Genomic DNA, 22,215 nt, shown 5'->3' with positions numbered 1-22,215 from the left:
CTCTTTTCTGGTGCTCGGATTTGCCAGTGGATGATGTGAACTGATTCAGCCTGGTCTGCCCCCTACCCATGCCAAATGAATGCCAGTGGGAAACTTCCCATGGCCTGTTCTGGGCTGTTTCCTATAATGTTTCTTGTGCTTACCTGCAGGGTCTGTGTCCTGCCAGAGGAGTTGCCCAGGTTCCTCCATCAGAACCCCTCCCATTGCCAGATTTTGCACATACCAAGGGGTCCATGAGTCATCCCTGTCCTAGTAGGAGCAGTTCACCTCCTGTCCTGGTAGGAACAGTGGCTTTTCCTGACTGGCCTTCAACCCAAGCTGGTCTTGCTATTGGATGGTTCAGTCCAGCCATGGCTTGTCCATACCCACATATAGCACTCACACATGGTTCAGTAGGGGTTGAGACCTAGCTTAGTCTATCCCACATCTACCCTGGTCCTCCAGGACACTAGATGGTGTTGGGGTCTGGCTCAGCTTGGTGCGTCCAGTCCCAGTCCACACTTGTGCCAAGGGAGACTACAACTATTTCCTGATCAGAACGCAGCCCCCATTCCAGCCCACGCGCCCCTTGGTGGGAACCTCAACCTGTTCCCAGCCATAGATCACACGTATGCCAGTTGTTCTGACTCAGCTTGATTGAGCCCCTCACCTGTCCCGGCCTCTGCCTTAGACACTGTGGCTTAGTGTTCCTGGCTCATGCAGACCAGTAGGTGCAAGAGCCTAGCTCGGCATGACCTGTGTTCCATCCTTGTTTCTAGTTTCACTTGTGGGCTAAGGTTTGCTCAGTCCTGCCCGGTACATCCCGTTCCATTACCAATTCACTCATTGGCCAGCCGTTGGAGCTACTTTGCCCAGCTTGTCCGACCCCCAGGTCTGGACCACATATTCACCAGTGGGAGCTATGACTCGCCAGGGGAGTTTTCCAAGTTCCTCCACGTAATCCACTCCCAGACCCAGTTCCCATACATACCAATGGGTTTTAGGTCAGTGCCCAGCGCAGTCTGGCCTTCCATTTGGCCTTGTATGAGCTGGTGAATGTTGCAACCTGGCCCTCTGCTGATCCATCATCATGTCAGGTAATAGGACATCCTGCTGGAAAAGCCCCGAGCCTTAGCTTTTGCATGAACTGGTGTTCGGTGCTCAGCATTGTTAAGTAATTACAAGTTCTTCAGTGGAAGAGTTACTGTCGTTGGGAATCTTTGGGATTGATTCATATCCCAAAAGCACTGTGGGTTCAACATGGAGCTGCCTAAGCAGCGATTCAAAGAACCAAAACCCCAGAGCTCCCCAGCTCTTTGGCCAGCAGACAGCCTGGTACCAAACGGCGTGCTGGCCACCCGGTACAGCTCACCACGTGCACGTGGTGGCTGGAGCCAGGATCCGAGCCAGACACCCATCCTGAGGAAGTTTAAACCTCCAGGCCCAAGGTTGCGCCCCTCCCCAATCCTGTCCACCATTCAGGAAATTAGTTCTTGTTCCTTGATAAGAGTTGTAACTGTTGCCATCATGTCACCTGTGTGCGTTGTATTTTTCTACTTTGTTTATGTGGCAGGTACTCCAGTGCTTGAGCCATCATCTGCTGCCTCTCAGGGAACAGATCAGCAGGAGATTGGATCACTGGTGGAGTGGGGAGCAGAGCTCGACCTCTCCAGTCTGAGACGTGGATGTCTCACATTCAAGCTGAACCCATTGCTCCACAGTGCTTACCCCAGGTAGAAATTTTAATGTGATGTAGTAGCATTTTTCTCTCCACATCTGCATTTTTGTCAAATTCCTCAAACCAAGATTTTTTTTAAGAGGCCTTCTATTGGTCTACTCTCTTTTTTTTTTTTCTTATTTAAGATTATGGTTTTTGGGATTTTGTTTGTTTGTTTGTTTTAGTGGTTTTGGTTTTTTAATTGGAAGGGCAGATTTACAGAGAGAAGTAGAAACAGAAAGATCTTTCCATCTGCTACTTCATTTCCCAAATGACTACATCAGGCAGAGCTGAGCTGATCTGAAGCCAGGAGCTTCTTCCAGGTCTCCCACATGTGTGCAGTGTTCCAAGACTTTGGGTCATCCTCTACTGCTTTCCCAGGTTACAGGCAGGCAGCTGGAAAGGAAGTGGAACATCCGGGCCCATATGGAAGGGCCCACTTGGAGGTAGAGGATCAGCCAATGCGCTGGCCTGAAACCAAGATTTTTTTTAATATTTTGTTTCATATGTAGATTGATTTTGGCCTAAGGTGTGAAATGTGAACACAACTTAATTTGTGCAGATACTTAGCCAAGTGTCCCTGTAGCATTCTCCACTGAGTCTCCCCTCACTGATTTGAAATATCCCTTTTATAATCACCTACATACCCATCTTTACTGAAATACTTAACTTTTGATGGTGTTAGTGTCATCTGTGGCACATTTCCCAATTTATAATTTTTAAAGTGTAATTGAGCACATTTTTGCTGGCTTAAGAGCTATAGAAAGATGCAAAATAGGTCATAACTTTTGCCATTGAGGTGTTACATAATTTGATCACAGCAACAAAATTACCATATGTGAAGGCGCTTGAAAGAGTTCATGGAAAATGCTGATGTCGTTTACATAATATGCTTTGATAGCTGCCTATTTAACTATGCCTGCCATCAAATCAGTAAGCTTTCATCTTTTATACACCAACATAAACTTAGGTTTTTTCAAAAAATGTGTTTTATTTATTTGAATCAGACAGTTATCTCCCCTCTCCTGGTTCAGTTTTCAAAAGGTTATTCAAGGCAGGTCTGGACAGGGCTGAATCCAGGAGCCAGGAATGTCATCCTGTTTTCCCACATGAGTGGCATAGGCCCAAGTACTGGAGCCATCATGGCTGCTTGCCAGGGTGCACATTAACAGCAAGCTGGAACTGTGAACTTGAACCAAGACTTGAAAATAAGTGCTACAGTAAGGGAAGCAGAAACAGAATCATGCACGATGCAGAAAACTCACCCCAAGTTATCTTTCAATTCCTTCTTCCCCTTTTTACAGCACTCATGGGTGTGATAGAGGTACTGACTAACTGGAGGAGAAGGGGACAATCAGGTGAGTTAAAAAAATAATTTCCCCTGAGTCCTGATCTACTATGTGATTGGTTTGGGAAACAAGCCTGTCACCTAGTTCTGGCCAATGAGATGTGGCTCAACAAGGGCTTCTGAGAAACTTGTACACTTTTTTTGGAGAAAAGGAAAGGTCCTTCCATTTCTCTCAACAGGCTATACCTGCATGTGAACTTGAAATATAGTAATCATTTTGTGACAATAAGCACATATTGTGCTTGTATCCTGCCCTTTCTTTGACACTTTATTATATGAAATAATAAAGTTCTGCATTTTAATGCCAATTTAAATTGGTATTTTTCAGGCCGGGCATGATGGCGTGATGGTTAGAGTTTTCACCTTGAACATGCCAAGATCCCATATATGTGCTGGTTCTGGTTCCAGTGCCCCCACTCCCCATCCAGCTCCCTGCTTGTGGCCTGGGAAAGCAGTTGAGCACGGCCCAAAGTCTTGGGACCCTGCACCTGTGGGGAGACCCAGAAGAAGTTCATGGCTTCAGACTGGCTTTGGATTGGCTCAGCTCTGGCCGTTATTCCTGCTTGGGGAATGAACTAGCAGGTGGAAGATCTTCCTCTGTGACTCTCCTCCTCTCTGTATATCTGCCTTCTCAATAAAAATAAAAATAAATTTTTAAAACATAAATTAATAAATTGGTATTTTCCTGCTCTCTGCAAACCCTTCCCCCCCACTAAAAAAGGGGGACCATGAATAAAGGAACAAGTGTCTTGCTAGCCTCTTTTTGGACCCAGTACAGACTCAAAGACAGGAGCAGAGATCTCTGGGAAGAACTGGATACAGTGGACAGAACAGGGCATAATGGATCAAGGACAGCCAGGAAGTTGGCAAGGGCAGAACAAAGGAGCGGATCTTGGGCTGTAACACTGCATAGGGTTTTGTGGAGCCAGAGGCAGGGTAACATGGGAAGAATGGAGCATTTAAAAGGACCAGAAAGTGGCACCAGGGCAGGTCTGGCAAGTTGTGGCAGGTGAACTTGGAAGAAATATATGAAGTAATTGGGTCAGAGAAGGGAAATGCTGAGTTAGCAAGCACTGCTGCTAATGAGACCCAGCATCTGAACTTCCCAGGCCAAGGCAGATGGAGAGGGAAGTCTGCAGTCGGCAGAGTTTTGGATTCAAGGCGTCTGACGTAGCAGCAACATAGATGCTGGGGGATCCTGGGCAGAGGAAAAAGAGCCAGATCTTCAAGTCCCCTGGCATTTGAAGATAAGTCTGTTTTGGTACAAAAGATATTGAAACCTATGCATGGTTTTTTTCATAATACAAAATTTCCATTAACGTTTTGGAAGACTCCTCTCTAAAATGCCTATTAATGGCAAATGCATCATAATGTAAAGGAGAACACAGGAGCAGGCTTTGGTGTAATGATTATGCAAATGCTGCCTGGGGCAGCCACACCCCAAATCCGAGAATCTGGGTTTTGAGTTTGGCTGTCTTTCCTATTCTAACTTCCTGCTAATGCACTTCCCAGAGTGGCAGCAGTGATGGTGCAAGTAGTTGGGTCCCTGCCAGCCATGTCGGAAACCTGGTTTGAGTCCTGCACTCAGGCTCTGGCCTGGGCCACTGCCAGCTATCCTAAACCTTTGGGTGGTGAACCAGCAAATCGAAGATCTCTTTGTCTTCCAAATATATAAAAAATATATAAGTGAAAATTGAAGAAGGAAAGGTAAGAGCATACTATTTGGGAAGTGCTGCCACACTTCAAATCAGGAGGAGACTAAAAGAGAAGCTAAAGACCCTGAAAAATACACAACTGTGTGTTTATTAGGGCCATGATCTTGTCTGGCTCATGCTGGCACATTTTCCCCAAGCTTGCCAGGGACTGTGAAGTTCCTTAGAACAATGTCAGTTTTTTCTGTTCTATTTACTGCTTGATGAGAGCCTCCTCATTGTGCAGTCATGTGTTGGGCTAAATATTTCTGTTGATGAAGATAACCATGGAGTTATGGTTCATTTCTCAGTAGGATACAAACCACTTTTGCATCTAACCGAACAGCATTCTTTTAACATCCTTTTACAACTGCCTGTTAAATGTTAACTTTCTGAAAATTTTGTTTGAACCAATTTTACCAGCCTATGGGGTGTCCTCTAATTCAGTGAGTTCAAGTCTTAGATGTGTATATGTTTCATATTTACTTGAGAGTTGTGGATGTGAGGTTTTAGTAATTATACTTCGGCACAGACAGCTCACAGGATACAGAGACTGACATCCTTTTGGTCTCTGGGGACCCATTTTTGATGAAATGGACTGTTATACTTAAACGTCCCACATTTCTACCAATGCTAATAGAAGCAGGAAAGAGCAGAAAGCTAGAGACATAAACGTCAAGTTGAGAATCCAGACAGGTAGAGGACACTTGCCATCTCAGGGGCCACCACTTTCTTGGGTCCCCTGCTGTCCCAAGCAAGCTGACAGTCCTTCTGGGCACACCCACTCTAGCACTTGCAGGTTAACCTGTGAATCTCCAGAATTTCTGTGTGAGTAGCTAGCAGGCTACAGTCTAGTCAGAGAGGTTGGGGCATGGAGGTAGTAGCTAAAATTATCTTAAACACATATATACAGCAATGACGTAATGCATTTAAAAAAATTGTTTAAAAGGCAGAGTTACAGAGAAAGAAGAGACAGAGAATCTTGCATCTGCTGATTCACTCTCAAATGGCCACAACAAGTAGGGCCCAGACCTTCTTCCTGGTGATACAGGGAGTACAAGCACTTGGGCCATCTGCTTTCCCAAGCACATTAGCAGGGAAGAGAATCAGACATGGAGCGGTTGTGAATCGAACCAGTACCCATATGGGGTTCCGGCATCACAAGCACATGCTTAACGTGCTGTGCTTGACACCAGACCCCATATCATCCATTTTATTTATTTTTGCAGTCTAGTATTAGATTTTATTTCTTGTTCTTTTTTTAAAGTACGTATATTGTATATGATGGTGACCACTCTAGATAATGCAATCACAATTCAAGCACACTCTGGGAACAGAACTATTGCTCTCGTCTTACTGACATGAAAGTGAAGGCCCCCTCATATTTCCCTCACCTACCCAGGGGCGTTGTGTTTCATAACTCTGAGTGCCCACAGACAAGCTAGAAGAATGCAGCCAGATCTAGAGGAGACTTTGAGAAGACCACAGACCAGAGCCATGTTTGATCATTATCTTACAGTTCATGGGGAGCAGCACTGGGTTAAACGTGCCAGCAGCGCTTTCCATTTAGTCCAAAATGCTGACTTTCTCATAATTTTTCTTGGTTCCATGTGTAGAAGTAAATGAATTCTCTCCAAATTGAAGGCAAGCCGCCATCTTTGACTGTGAGAAGCCTTGCCTGTTGCCTCCTGGGCTACCTCACTGGTCTGTCCTGAGTGACATTCCTTCCCTGGCTGACCCATTGACTTGGAGACCTTCCATTTGCTTCCATGTGGACAACAGAGCCCCATGACACTCCTCTGACAAGTTTCCTGCTGAGCATCCTGGACTCTGAATCCAGCAGTCTGAGTTCAAATCTCGATGGGATTTTGCTGTTAAGTTAAAGCTAGTTTTCAAGTCATTTTTAAATTTAATTTTTTGCGTTGTTTACATAGTTGGCAAGGATGCATGCCCATGAGGACCACTGGTTAGGGTGGGGAGGGTTGAAGGTTGGGGGAAGGTGGATGGGACAAATTTTCTTCCCTATCTGGGCAGGAAGAGCATTATGCATTTTAAAATCCCTCCCAGGGGCTGTGCCATTGTTGGCAGCCTTAATTTGATCTTAAGGAGATGAATATGTTTATTACTGCTAAAATAAGAAAATAAAAGGAGTGGGTTTTGTGACATAGTAGCTTGGGACATCTGGTTCTCATATACCAGTGCAGGTTCAAGTCCCAGCTGCTCCACTTCCAATCCAGCTTCCTGGTATGCTCACTTCGGCAGCACCTGCACTAACATTGGGACAATACAGAGAAGATTGGCATGGCCCCTGTGCAAGGATGTTGCCAAATTCAGCTTCCTCGTAATGTCTCCTGAGAGGCAACAGATAATGCTTCAGAATTAGGGCCCCTGCCACCCGTGTGGGAGAGGTGGGTGGGGTTCCTCTGGCCTCCCCTACCTGCTGTGGGAATTTGGGGAATAAATCAGGATATGGGCTCTCTCCATTTCTGTGTCTGTCACTCCGCCTTTCAAGTAAGTGAAAATAAACACTTGAAATAAAAACAAAAAAAAAAAAACCACTACCGTTAGAGGGCACTATTTATTTATCAAAAGATAGCTTTTGGCTTGACACTGCAGGAAATGAACTATATTTTCTTGCATTCTGTACAGTGTGCTTTTGTCCCTATCTGAGCCTTCTAGAATGCTGCGGTGCCTGTGATACTTAGAGTCAGTCTTAATGTATGCATCTCATCTATTTTAAGCAATTAAAATTTGCCTCATGGGTTTGGTGCCATGGCTTGGCTTCATAAGCTAACCTTTGGCCTGTTTAACCTGCGTTCCATGTGGGCACCAGTTTAAGTCCTGGCTGCTCTACTTCCAGTCCAGCTCCCTGCTAAAGCACCTGGGAAAACAGCAAAGGATGGCCCAAGGCCTTAGACCTCTACAACCACATAGGGAGACCTAGAAGAAGCTCCTGGCTCCTGGTGTTGAAACCAGCCCAGCTCTGGCCATTGTGGCCGTCTGGGGAATGAACTAAAAGATGGGAGATCTCTCTTTATAATTCAGACTTTCAAATAAATAAATGCATATATAGATCCTTTTTAAAAAATGTACCTAGTCCTACTCCAGGTAAATAATCAGGATACAGAGAATGAGTCAAGGACCCTGCTTCATATTTTTTTTGTATAAATTTTATTTTTGATACTTTTTACATATTTGATTAGGGTGCAAGGGGTCAAGGGCTAGAGGAAAGCAGGTGAAACCATTGTTTTAGCATTCTCCTTTTCCTTCCTGTATCTTGAGGGAGGGGAGAGATGAGAGGAAAAGCCACACCCAGCCTCCCAACCATCCCAGGGTCACCGATTAGGGCATGCTGCAAGGGTCCTGCTCAAGTGGTTTTGATAATTCAGTAGTTCAGTATTGCTGCCAATATTGCCATTCTAATCACGATGAAATCTCTCCAGACTCTACTAGCTGACATAGTCTACCTTAGAGACTCTGCTTGCCCAGGTATTCACCTGACCAGGTATAACACTTGGCTGGGGTAGCTGATTGATTTGTTCTATCCTCCGTCCTTAGTTACAGTACCAGGTTTCCTCTGCAGACTGCAGTGTACTGCCATATATATTATCCACATCCATCTGGATATGCTGTCCATTGCTCCATCTAAGCCACTGAGGAGGCCCAGCTCTGATACATGCATTCCATGATCAGACCATGGAACCTACAATTTTTTCCATGGTTGGAGTTCTGAGTCCAGCAGTTCAGTTGGGGGGATTCCCAAAGTAACTTCACCTGAGGTGATCCCAGATCTGATTCTTGGGTGTGCTTGCCAATATAGGGTTCGGCACCATCCGTCACCCCAATCAGCTTACGCACATGCTGGTGATTAGAATTGCTAGATTATTTCTGCCTTCAGTCCTGTCTTCTACACAAACCAATGGGTGTTGCAGTCCAGCCCGATCCTGCCCACCGCACACTCAGCCCCCATGCAAACCAGTGGGAGTTGTAGTTATTGGTTATTGGTCAAAGAGACCAATAATAATCCCCATCAGGCCTGCCCCCTGCCCTGGTTCCTGTGCTTGCCAGTATGTACAGCAGGTTACTCCAGTCTATCCCACATCCCATCCAGTTCTCATACTATCAATGGTCATTGAAGCCTAGTTCAACCCAACCAGCCCCACTGTCCAGCCCACAAATGTTCTGGCAGGGGCCACTCTCTGCCTAGCCATGCTTACCCCTAATCCTGGTTCTCATGCTCACCAGTTGGGATGGCTACCCAAGAGGGAGGTACCCTCTGCTTCCCTACTGGGCCCACTCCCATTCCTGGATCTGGATCTCTCCACAGAGTTTTCCTCCTGTGCCAGCAGCTGCTAGCTAATGCTGTGGCAAAGCCCAACCAACCCTTACCCACTCTGGCTTATGCATGTGCAGTAGGTACAGTCAACCCAGCCTGGCTTGTTCCTGATCCAGCTTACATGCAGGCCATACATACATACCAACAGGTGTTATAGCCCTATCCGGCCAGGTGTGCTCCTAGTCTTAGCTCTCACACTCACCAATGGGAATGGTGGCCCAGTAGGGGAGCTCTCTGCAGCCCCCCTACAGGTTTTGCCTACCCTCCCCCGGGTCTCACATGTGTTGGTTGGGTGCTGCAGCCTAGTCTGGTATGTATGGCCTTCCTCATCTCAGCATTTGCAAGTGGGTGCTGTAGCCTGGTCCAGTTTGCCCCCAGTTCCAGCTCATCTGGTGGAGATTATAGCCTAGTCGAGCCCAGCCATCCCCCAAGTCCTGGCCCTAATGTAAACTGGCTGATATTGTAGCCGGACCTGGCATGACCCACATACCATTCTGGTTCTTGGATTTGGCAGGAGGTGATATGAACTGGCCTAGTCTGGCTTGCCCTTGGCCTGAGCCAAAGGTAAGCCCATGGGGACCCATAACCAGGCCTGGTTTGGGTGCCCCCTTTCTTGGTTCTTGTGCTGACCTGCAGGGACTGTGTCCTGCCAGAGGAGTTGCCAAGCTCCTCCATCAGAACATCTCCCAGTGCCAAATCTCACACACACCAGTGGGTCTATGGCCAGCCCTACTTAGTCCACTTTCTGTTCTGGCCAGAACAGTGGCCTTTCCTGACCGGCCCTCACCCATTCCCATTCTTACTCTTGTATGTTACAGCTTAGCCAAGCATTGTCCATACCAAGACAGCTCACACATGGTTTAGCAGGGACAGAGATTTAGCCCAGCCAATCCTACAGCCACCCTGATTCTCCTAAGCTCCAAGGGTTGCTGGAGTCTTGCCCAGTATTGCATGCCCCAGAACCAGTCCATACCTGTGCCGAGGGAGACTGCATCCATGTCCAGATGAGATTGCATTCCCAACTCTGGCCCCTCCGCTCACCAATGGGATCTACAACCCAGCCCGGGCATCCCCTTTGTTCCCCAACCAGGCCTGATCCCAGCCACAGATCTCACATTGCTCTGACCTAGCTTGGCATAGCCCCTCTCCTGTCTTGGACTTTGCCTTCAGATGCTGTAGCCTGGCATGACTCAGCTTGGCCATCCAGTCCCAACTCTTATTGGCAGGTGCTGCAACCTGGACCTGTTCAGTCTGCTCTTATCTCTGTTTAATACAAATCAGTAGGTGTGGCAGCCTAGCCCAGAGTGACCTGCACTCCATCCTGGTTTCTGCACTTGCCAGTAGGCTATGGTTTGTTCATCCCCACCAGGTCTCCCCCTTCCACGCTTGCCAACAGATGGAACTATCCTGCCCAGCCTTCCCAACACTCAGTGCTAAAATGTGCTCATCACTGGGAACTATGACCCCCTAGGGGAGTTTCCCAGGTTCCCCTACTCAGGCTACTCCAAGACCCAAATTTCACGCATGCCAGTGGGTTTTTGACCCTTACCTGACATGGCCTGCCCCATCCGTCCTGGCATTTGTATGTGCTGGTGTGGCCCAGCCCGCCCCACACCCTGTTTTAGGGTGCTTGTGTGGGTGTTACAGCCTGGACCTGCCCCACTTGTTCCCAGCCTCAGTAACTGTGACCATTGGTGAGTTCCATGGTCATGCATAGCTCAGCTCATCACTACCCCAACTCTCAAGCTAACCAGCAGGACTTGCAGTTCCATAGAGTTTAGCCCACATATCCCTCACAGAATTCAACCCCAGACCTGGTTCTCTTGAATGCTGGTTGCTGTCAGTCTAATGTGACCCAGTGATCTGATACTCACTGGGATCTAGCCTTGCCAGACAGGCCATAGCTTGCGTGTGCGCTGGCATGTTGTGGTCAGCCATGTTCCATGCTAACAAGCCCAACCCAGGACTTCCATGACCCATAAAGTTCTTTAGGTTATTCTCTCCAAACCACTGTGTCTCAGTCCCCTCACTTACCTGCAAGTACAGTGGCCCTGTCGTTGGGTGTCCTTTGAGATTTATTCCTCAGCTACACGTACAGTGGCTTTAACCATGGATGTCCCTAGGCAGTAATTCCATACCCCTAAGACCTCAGAGTTTGCCACCAGGCAGCCAGCTGGTGAAGGCCCACAAGCTCAGGACCCTCCCCCTGTGTAACAGCTGTGGATGGGGAGCTAGGACCCCCAGCATGAAGCCTAGGCTGGAACAGGTACCCCCAGCCACAACCACATGGCTGAGGGATCCTGTCATCTGTGCCACTGCTCAGACTTACCCAATTTCGCCCGCTAAGATGGCGGTGGTGGGCAGAGCTATGATCCTGAGTGTGCCCAGAGCTGTCTGAGATGTGTCCCCAACATGGTCACTGAGGACAGAGGAAATTCTTGGACCTTGGGCCTAGACAAGGCTAGGGCCCTCTCCCTGCCTAACATCGGTAAATGAGGAGCTAGGATCCCCAACAAGATTCCTGGGCTGGTACAGGTACTCCCAGCCACTGCCACGTGGGTGGGTGATTCAGTTACTCCTGCCACTGCTCTGACTTACTTGGCTTTGGCCCAAACCCTGCTTCTTAGGGAGCTCACATTTCAATAAGGAGAGAAAAGTCAGGAAGAGAAATGTCACATGGTACTAGATAAAGCAGGATGAAAGGGACAGAAACTTCAAGTCTCTCCTACACCATGCCTCCAGTGCGTTGCAGTCACCTGTCAGGACTTGCTGTGAGGCACGTCACTGGGCCCCGATCCTGACTGGGTAGGCCTGGAATTGGGGCTGAGAGTATACATTTCAACCCTGCACACACAACCCTGAGCAGCCCCAAGCTTGGCTTGCACCATCCTTGTTTTTGTAGGTGCAGGTGGTTTCAATCCACACCTCATTTTCATTCATATTAACACCAGTGCATTCCAGGGTATCTGTGTTTAACAGGCTTCTCAAAATAGCCGTTTCTGTAGGCTTCAGTTATTCAGTGACCTTCTGTCTTAAGCCTTCCCCCAGATGCTGACTCCCTGGCCCAGAGATTCACCCCTGCACAGGTGCCATGCGTTCACAAGGCTGTCTTGAGGGAAGAAAAGCCCTAGTGGGAAGGATTCATGCAGAAAGGTTCTAAAAAGGGCTTAGGTTGGAGTGCATCTTGAGGGAGGCTTTCAGCTTTTTTATTTATATGAAAGAGTTATAAGAGAGAGAAGTCTTCCACCTGCTGGTTCATTCTCCATACTAAACAGGACTGGGCTGGGAACTCTCTTCGACACTCCCATGTGGGTGATAGGGATTCCAACAGTTGGGTTATCCTGCACTGCCTTCCCAGCACATTAACAGGGAGCTGGATAGGAAGTAGAGCAGCCAGGACACAAACCTGCATCCATATGGGATGTTGTTGTTATGCCACAGTAGCAGACCTGGGAGGCTTGTTTATAAGGGAGTGGAAAGAACCCTTTTTTATATATTTAAGAGTCGTTTAATTATTTTTATTTTTATTTACTTGGAGAGCAGAGAGAAGCAGAGACAGATGAAGAGAGATCTGTCATCCTCTGGTTCACTTCCCAGATACCAAAAAATGCCTGGGCTGAGCCAAGCCGAGCCAAAGCCACGGCTCAGTGTGGGCCTCCCCCATGCGTGGCAGAGATCCACCACCTGGTCAGCTCTGGGGGAAGCCTGGCACACACTCAGGCCCTCTGGTGTGGGGTGGGAGTGTCCTAAGTAGTGCTTTCACCCCTGCACACCCCCCTCCCCTGCCAAGAGGAGCATCTGTAACAGGAGCCATGTTAATGGTGATCCTACGTCACCCATGTTTTTGTCCCACCAAAGCCACAGCTGGAGTTGCCCACCCCTCAAAGTGGTGTGGTTTCCGAGGTTGATTGGTCGAGGGCATTTTCCAGGAGGCTGCTGCAGCTGTCTCCCGGTAAGGAAGAAGGGATACACCACAGGAAACAGCCACAGCAGGGAAATGAGGGATGAGTTCATCCCAGCATCGGAGGAGGAATCTGGGTCCAGGGCCAAGGCCAGTTTCATTCCCGGTTTCAGGCAATAACCTTGAGCATATTCAGCTGTGCCTGGAAATGTTCTAGGTCCCAGCCCTGCTACGGAGTTGGGGGATGGGGGGCAGGCCTACAGCTGGCTGGGCCTGGACACCTAGGGAGCAGGGCTGGGGCGGGCTGAGCTTAGCTCTTCAATGAGGGGAAGTACATCAAGGAAGGAGGCTGAGTGTTGCCAGGGCCATTTTAGTCCATTATGTTGATTTCACTGCCACAGCTTAGGGAGCTGTTCTGAAGCCACAACCCCATTCCACTCCACCAGGGCAGGGGTGCTGTCTGGGAAAGGCAGCACCATCAGAGGGATGGGTGTGTTTGGTCCCAAGGCTCTGGACACAAAATTTCACTTCTTTCTGCAGAAACAAACAAACAAACAAACAACCCTGCCGCTGCAGGGTGTGGCAAGAGCTTTGCTCCATCAGATAAGAGCTGCCAGGGCGCTAATGAGGATGTCCTCAGAGGCCTTAGCCCCATGGCTGTGCATCCTGCCAAGGAAACATGTCCAAAGGGAGCTTGCACAGGGAAGAGAATGGGGGCCACCCAAAGCAGCCCTGGATGAGATGCGGGTTCAGCAGACATGGAGGGGGTGCGCTGGGGCCCACCATGAGCCCTGAGCCAGTGCTGGACATGAGGGCCTTGAAGTAACGCCTCACTAGCCTGACTACACAGGGAGCCCATAATGACAAGTTGTCCGACTGAGGGTCCTCTTGAGTGCCAGGATTTAACAAGAGGCACTGGTAAACACTCTCGAGGTACATCCCGCCAAGGCGGGAAGTGAGGAGCTTAAGTTGGTGTTTTTAAAATTTTTTTTAAAGGTTTATTTATTTTTATTTAAAAGCCAGTGTTACACAGAGAAAGAAAGAGACAGAGGGCTTCCACCTGCTGGTTCATTGCCCAAATGGCTGCAGTGGCTGGGCTGAAGCCAAGAGCTAGGAGCTTCTTCCAGGTCTCCCATGTGTGTGCACGCACTTGGGCCATCCTCTGCTGCTTTCTTAGGTGCAGTAACAGGGGGACTGGATTGGAAATGGAGCAGCCAGGACTGAAACCAGCACCTATATGGGATGCTGGTACTCTAGGTGGAAACTTAACAGGCTCTGCTGCAGCACCAGCCCTTGATGTTTTATTCTAAAAATGGAATCTCTTGATGACTTAAGTGACATCAAATACGCAACAGTAGTAACACTAAGGAACACGTTTTGAGCTGCAGACACTTTTGAGAATTTGAAATCTCTCACTTGCTGACTCCCCACAACAACCCTCTTGACATGGGGATTATTAATTTTCTCCACTTTACCATGATATAGCTGAAACCCAGAGCAGCTAAACACCCTGACTGCGGGCACACAGGTGATAAGTTGGGATGCAAACCCAGATCATCTGGATCCAGCTCAATATGAAGCCTGTGGCTGGACCCTGAGGGCCCACTGTATGCTAACCGGTGCTGTAATGGGATCCCAGCTTCGGCACGAAAGGAGGGACTCTGTGAGTAGGCAAACAACATGGAAGTCTCCAGCCAGCCCTTCAAGACAGCTGAAGATTGCTCCACAAGTCCTGTCCAGAGACAGTGATTCAAGGCACGGGAAGACCTTTTTCTCTCTTTCCTAAATGCTGAAGAACGTTTCTTAACAAGCACTACGTATGGTAGTTATTTATTTGTTTTTTTTAAAGATTTATTTATTTTTAAAAGATTGATTTATTTATTTGAAAGAATTGGTTTCTTTTTTAAAGATTTATTTTATTTTTATTACAAAGTCAGATATACAGAGAGGAGGAGAGACAGAGAGGAAGATCTCCCGTCCAATGATTCACTCCCCAAGTGAGCGCAACGGCCGGTGCTATGCCGATCCGAAGTCGGGAACCAGGAACCTCTTCCGGGTCTCCCACGTGGGTACAGGGTCCCAAAGCATTGGGCTGTCCTCGACTGCTTTCCCAGGCCACCAGCAGGGAGCTGGATGGGAAGTGGAGCTGCCAGGATTAGAACCAGCGCCCATATGGGATCCCAGGCATTGAAGGTGAGGACTTGAGCCGGTAGGCCACGCCACCGGGCCCAAGATTTATTTATTTTTATTGGAAAGGCAGATATTCAGAGAGAAGGAGAGACAGAGAGGAAGATCTCTGGTCCGATGGTTCACTCCCCAGGCAGCCACAACGTCTGGAGCTGAGTCAATCCAAAGCCAGGAGCCAGGAGCCTCTTCCGGGTCTCCCATGCAGGTGCAGGGTCCCAAGGCTTTGGGCCGTCCTCCACTGCTTTCTCAGGCCACAAGCAGGGAGCGGGATGGGAAGTAGGGCTGCTGGGATTAGAACCGGCACCCATATGGGATCCCGGTGCATGCAAGGCAAGAACCTTAACCACTACACTATCGTGCTGGGCCCTATTTATTTGTTTTTGAGACTCAGAAAGACAAAAGCTCCCATCCATTGCCTCCTTCAACCAACACCCACAAACCAGGGCTGGGCCAGCTTGAAGCCAGGAACCCAAAGCAGCTCTCATGGATGATATAGGGACCAGTTAGTGGCACAATTACAGTTGCCTCCTAGGGTCTGTATGGGCAGGAACCTGGAGTCAGGGGCCAGACCCTCTAAGGTGGTATGCGGGTGTCTTAACCACTAGGCCAAATGTCCCTGATCGCAGAACTCAGTGGGTTTGTGGTTACTACTCGAGGACAGAGGAGTCCAGTTTGTAAGTATCTCTGGATAAGGTGCCACCATCTTGGATTCAATTGTGTATGTCTGTGTTTTACTGTCACTAAAATATACAGAGTAACCATTTGAAGAGCAGGTGGTGATAGGAGAGGGTAAAAGGAAGAGAGGACGCCTTGGGGTTCCTAGGGAAGGAAGCAGACAGCGGGGGGAGCTCTGCTGGCTACCAGTGATGCAGCTGCACACTGATGAAGACCCCGCCTTCTGTAAGTGCGTGCCTGTCCACACCTGCCAGCTACATGACCCCTGATGAGCTGGAGGGGACAGATACACCCATTTCTTCTTCTTCTTTTTAAAGATTTATTTATATATCTGTGCAATAAAAATATGGAGAGAGGAGGAGATACAGAAAGAAATATCTTCCATTCGATGATTCACTCCCCAAGTGACTGCATTGGCCGGTGCTGTGCCAATCCGAAGCCAGGAGCCAAAAGCTCTTACAGGTCTCCCACGTGGGTGCAGGGTCCCAAGGCTTTGGGCCGTCCTCCACTGCTTTCCCAGGCCACAAGCAGGGAGCGGGATGGGAAGTGGGGCCACTGGGATTAGGACCAGAGCTGTGGGATCCCAGAGCATGCAAGGCGAGGACTTTAACCGGTAAGCCACAGCACCAGGCCCAATTATGCCCATTTCTACAGAGAAGCAAGCCAGGGTCCCAGGGGTGCCGATTTGGTGAGTGACTGTTCAAGCGGGATGCAAACAAGCACTCTGGATTCTCCTTCCAAGGATCCAGCTGCCTTAGCTAGGGTTGGCGCCAGTGATAGGAAGGGCATCGCACACCAGCTCCGGATGTTAACAGTGACAACAGGCCCGACTTGAACCTACAGGGGGACAGCCAGGTGGGCTGACAGAGGCAGGATGGTGACCAGGCAAGTGCTGAGTGTTGGGGGAGGGCTGCAACCTGACATGCGGGAGCTGTGGGCCAGCGTAGCCCCAGAACAGGCTGGGGTTGTGCTCTCACCCCTCCTCACCCCTACTTGGTTCTGGCTTCTTGGCCTCCCGGTCCAACTTCAACTCCAGACTCTCAGTTACTGCTGTGGAAAGGGGGGTGAGAAACCCATGATCTTTAAAAAGACACTTGTCCTACTAATTAATTTATAATCCATTCACTTGAGCCCAGTTTAAGACCCTATTTAAACCAAAAGATTGGTGTGTTTAAAAGGCAGACAGACTCACAGAGAAAGATTGGGCTTCCGTCCACTGGCTCACTCCCCAGATAGCCAAAAGGTCAAGGCTTCATCCCAGCCTCTGGGTACCGCTGCCTTTCCCAGGCCATGAGTAGGGATCTCAGAAGCGGAGCAGCTGGGCAGAAACTGCTACCATGTCCATCCCCCACCCCCAGAGTCTTCTGATTATTTGATCCTCTTTTGTTTTTCATTTAACTACCTGACTGGGGCACTACCTCAATTGCCTCACCCCCTAATTAAATCCATTCAATCAAATCACTACTACTTCATGCAGCCTTGAATTCTTTTGTTGTTGTTTAGTGTTAGTTTTAATTTTAGATGTTAACAAAGTTGATAAGAGTGGGATGGATCAAGGGTTAGGGAAAAGTGGGTGTGATCATTGTTTGCAAATTTCCTATTTCTCTTTCTTGTTTTGGGAGTGGGGGGATAAAGAGAGAAGCCACATTCAGCCTCTCAACTGCTCCAGTACCCAGGGATGGAGAACGGTCACCCGATATCAAGCCAGAGTCCCAGTGTGGCGCATATTCCTGGGAGTCTGCCCAGATGGTTTTGCTAGTTCTGAAATGTCAATCTCACCAATCCAAGGATGAGGGAACCCTTTGAATGCCCATTGGCTGACAAAGTGAACCTCAGAGTCTTCATTCGCCCAGGTATTCGCTGTCATTGTTTAGCTGGGATAGTTGTCCTTCTGTGATGGTAGCAGATGCCCCCTGCAGGGCTCAGTGGGCTGCCATATCCTTCATGTGGAACTGGGCCAGCTCTCTGCTACTCCATCTTTTCTACTGAGGAGGACCAGATTTTTAAGGTGGACCCACAAGACCCCCACCCTTGGGGCTTACAGAGCCAGCACCCATTGTGCAGGCAGGCCGAGGACCCAGGCCAGGCAACACAGGCCTTGCTGCCCCCCCCCCCCCGACCCCGGGAGCTCATGGACCTGGCACCCATTACCCCCTGACTGTCATGGCTCACCTCAACTCAGCATCTACCAGCGGTTGCTGAAGCCTGGCTTGGTCCAGCCAGCCAGCCTCTAGTCCCGGCCCTGATGTGTACTGGCTGATGTTGTGGCCTTACCCGGCCCCTCCTGCACCTCATCCAGGTTCTCAGATCCACCAGTGATGCAATCTTGCATTCTTTTTTTTTCAATTGTACTTCTATTTATTATTATTATTTTATGAAACAGTTCCATAGATTGTGGGATTTCCCTTATCCCCTCCCCAATTCCCTCCCTCCTCACTGAGTTCCCCTGTATCATTACTATACTATAGTTCTTCCTACACAGTCATATGTCCATCATTTCCAGCATGGACAATGACAGAGTCCAGCATCCTATAGTAAACAGTTTCATTGGGAGTCCATCTTTGTCTGGAAGTAGAGATGCATACTCCACTGTATCCTCACATCTGGATATGATAGTCTCCATTCCACAGTTACTATATATCCCCCTAAATGAAAAGCCACAGAACAAAATCAACAACAGGGATTCTTTTCATATTCTTCACACCTGCTAGGGTCACAGTGGGTTTTTGCATATTTTTAAATGACCTCTAGTTGGATTTAGCTGCTTTCTCATGGTTCTGTGAATGACGCGAAGATACCTGCTAATGCCACGAAGACACAGGTGGGCACAGCCCCATGTGCTCTAGGGAAGGGGAAAACAAACATGAAAACATAAGTGCTTCTGTTCTTATCAGGAAACTTCCTGCAGAGAGAGAGAGTACTGCCAGTTGTAAGAGGAAGGAGAAAGCATGAAGATGAAGAGATGAGATAAGAAAAAACAGTTCCCAAGCTCAGTTTGGGTAGTTTTCTTTTTGGCCCTGGCCACTGTTCACGTAGTTCTAGCACCTGCCACCAGGGGGCAGGCGTGTGCCAACCATAGGTTGGTTTGGGTGTGGAAGATTTTGTCTGGGATTTGCTGATGATAGCTTACACAGCAACAGAAGGGAACAGCAGGTGGACCGGCCTTACCCAAGCCCGAGGGGCGGTATTTAGACTCGACCTGGAGAATCCATGGAGGCCAGCAGTGTGTGTGTGTGTGTGTGTGTGTGTGTGTGTGTGTGTGTTTTCTCCGTAGAAACAGGATTTTCATCTACTGGTTCACTTTTCAAATGCCTACAACAGCTAAGGCAGAGCTAGGTCAAAGCTGGGAGCCTGAAACTTCTCCCACATGGTGGCAGGGACCTAACCACTTGAGCCATCACCTGCTGCCTCCCAGGCACATTAGCAGGAAGCTGGAGACCGCGGTTAAGGTCAGATTATCAACCCAGGCACTGCTGTGTGGGACGTGGGCGTCTTAATCACTAGGGCTACATGCCACTTCTTCACTGGCTCCCCTGCGCTTACAATTGCCACTTTTACCCCCAGTGTTTCACAGGTCTTTCTTTTCTTCTTCTTTTTTCTTTCTTTTTTTTCTTTCTTTCTTTCTTTCTTTCTTTTTTTTTTTTTTAGCAATACAGTAAGAAAGCTTAAGACACCATTACTATAACTCTTCTTTCATTTCTTCCTGATTTTGTCATTCCTGACCCTCTCTGTGCCAAAGGTCTACAAGTCTTATGATCTTCCGCCAATTTCCATCTATAATTCACTCTGAGAGGCAGAGACAGAGAGCTCCCATCCCCCAGAGGCACCTCTGTCGGTAACTTCTCTTAAAGATACCAGCCTGTGTGCCGATTAGATTAAATCTACACTCCCCACCCGTCCGCTTTCTCACCCCTTGGGGATGGGCTGGTGCCCTGACCGGGTCAACAGTCATTTCTGTGAGCTCAGGCCTGTTTACTGAAGCCTCAGCTGCTGGCAGTGACCTCCTGAGGACTGACAGGTGCTCCCCATAGGACTCAACAGAACTGTGTGACCCCAGGGCAAAGGCTCCTCTGGGATGAGCCAGATCCCCAAAGAAGGCAGAAGCTCCAAGCCTTGCCCAACTCCAGGCCCAGCCCTCCTGTGTGTTCTCTCTCTCTCTCTCTGTCAGTGGATGCTTCAACGTAGAAGTACCTAAGGCCTTAGGAAGCCCAGTAGTCCGCAGTCCAGGTTGGAAGTGCCTAGTCTCTGCATGGTGGCAAGCATTCAGTGCATATGGCTGAATTCAGGTGCACCTGCTTTGCCGAAAGCCAGAGGTGCAAGGCCAGAGATCTGGGGTGCCCCTCTGTGATGGCCAGATGTGAACAGCTCCTGTCTCCTGCCGTACCTGCTGTGGAGATGCCCCCACGCACATTGCCACCTCCTCCTCTTTCTCAAAGGGAACCTCCTTTCTGTGCATTAGGGGCTGCTCTCCAGGGTTTGGGGTTTTTTTCTGTCTTGTTTTCCTTAGGGAGTAGAGCTTGCCATTCTCTGTGCCTCTGCTAATGAAGGAGCCCTTTGACAAGATATTCTAGGTTGCAACTTGTCATAATAACAAAACAAAACAGACATTTATATCACTGGCTTAAAGCAACAATGTCTCTTAAGAGAGGAAATTGAAAAGAAAATAAGCCTATTTCTCATTGTTGGGGAAAGACTAGAGCTGAAGAGCTGACACTGCAGTAAGCTGGTTAAGCCCTGCTTGCATTCCAGTACCCCATATTGGAGCATTGGTGCAAACCCCAGCTGCTCCGCTTCCAAACCAGCTTCCTGCTGCTTTGCCTGGGAAGGCAGTGGAAGATGGTATAGGAGCATGGGCCCCTGCCGCCCTGTGGGAGACTTAGAAGTTCCAGGCATTCGACTGCACTAGGGCTGATCCAGTTCAGCGCTGCTAGATTAGTCTGCCAGGTTCTTTGAGATTCTGAGCTCAGAGCCTGGCCCATCGTTTCTACCAGATGACTGGATCTGTGGCTTGTTGATGTTGCATGTCAGCTAGCCTTGAAATTAACAGAAAGGGCCCATTGTGGGGCCGGCACCATGGCTCAACTGGATAACTAGCTTCAAGTCTGCCAGAATTCCACATGGGCTCCAGTTTGTGTTCCAGCTGCTCCACTTCCCATCCAACTCCCTGCTTAAGACTTAGGAAAGCAGCAGGGGAGGCCCAAAGCCTTGGGATCCTGATCCTGTGTGAGAGACCCAGAAGAGGCTCCTGGCTTTGGATCAGCTCAGCTCTAGCTGAGTCTTTTGGGGAATGACTCAGAGGGTGGAAGATCTTTCCTTTTCTCTCTCTCTATATATAAATCTCTTTCCAATAAAAATAAATAAATTTCTTAAAAAGGGGACTACTACTATTGTACAAGAGTGCTTGAAATGTTGATGGAAGGGCCTGGTTCAGTAGCTTAGCAGCTAAAGTCCTATAGCGTTGCACCCCTGCGATTCCATATGGGCACCGGTTTGTGTCCCAGCTGCTGCATTTTCCACCCAGCTCCCTGCTTGTGGCCTGGAAGAGCAGTTGAGGACGGCCAAAAGTCTTGGGACCCTGCACCTGCATGGGAGACCCAGAATAAGCTCCTGCTCCTGGCTTTGGATTGGTTCACTTTGGATGATTCACCTGGGGAGTGATCCATCGAGTGGAAGATCTTCCTCTCTGTCTCTCCTTTTCTGTCTGAATATCTACTTTGGCAATAAAAATAAAGAAGTCTTTTAAAATTGTTGATGGGAAAAGAAGTATTATGAAAAAATGCATATCAAAACGTGCATCAAAATAAATTAGCCTGGGGCCCAGCGTGGTAGCCTAGTGGCTACAGTTCTTGCTTTGCACATGCCAGGATCCCATATGGGCACTGGTTCTAGTCCTGGTGGCCCTAATTCCCATCCAGTTCCTTGCTTGTAGCCTGGGAAAACAGAGGGGACAGTCCTAAGTCTTGCTACCCTGTACCCACGTGGGAGACCAGGAAGAAACTCCTGGCTCCTGGCTTTAGATCAGCTCAGATCTGGCCATTACAGCCACTTGGGAAGGAGTCAAGACCGAGAACAACCATCATATTAATTTGATGGTGGCGGGGCAGGATGGTTCTGTCATGCAATTTAAAATTAAAAAGCACACATCACTTAGTAAACTAATGAAAGCCAGGGTTTGTCAGTGAGGCAGCTCGGATTCCGACGTGATGGACAGCCAATCAGTGAATCAGACACACCAGCACGGTAGGAGGATGAAGACCCAGTAGATGTGTTCCGGCAGCAGACAGGAGGAGTCTACTAAGGAAACCTGCTGCTTTCCTCCAGAACTCTCGTCTCACACGCCAAGAATACATTCTCATAGAAAATGGCAGTTGGGTTCCGTCA

At 48.7% G+C, this 22,215-nt stretch overlaps 1 non-coding gene and 1 pseudogene across 1 annotated transcript; both read left to right on the top strand.

Annotated features, from left to right (window-relative positions):
- The window catches only part of LOC121171086, a 25,007-nt pseudogene extending 2,792 nt beyond the window's left edge, over nucleotides 1-22,215 (top strand).
- LOC121171425 lies at nucleotides 6,982-7,085 on the top strand. Its single transcript, XR_005886132.1, has one exon. It is a non-coding gene; the product is annotated as a U6 spliceosomal RNA (small nuclear RNA).

The sequence above is a fragment of the Ochotona curzoniae genome, unplaced genomic scaffold, assembly GCF_017591425.1.
Source record: "Ochotona curzoniae isolate NIBS_2020 unplaced genomic scaffold, NIBS_Ocur_1.0 scaffold_2587, whole genome shotgun sequence".
Lineage (NCBI taxonomy): Eukaryota > Metazoa > Chordata > Mammalia > Lagomorpha > Ochotonidae > Ochotona > Ochotona curzoniae.
The sequence above is the reverse complement of the archived record's forward strand: the minus strand, read 5'-3'. Positions and strand labels throughout refer to the sequence as shown.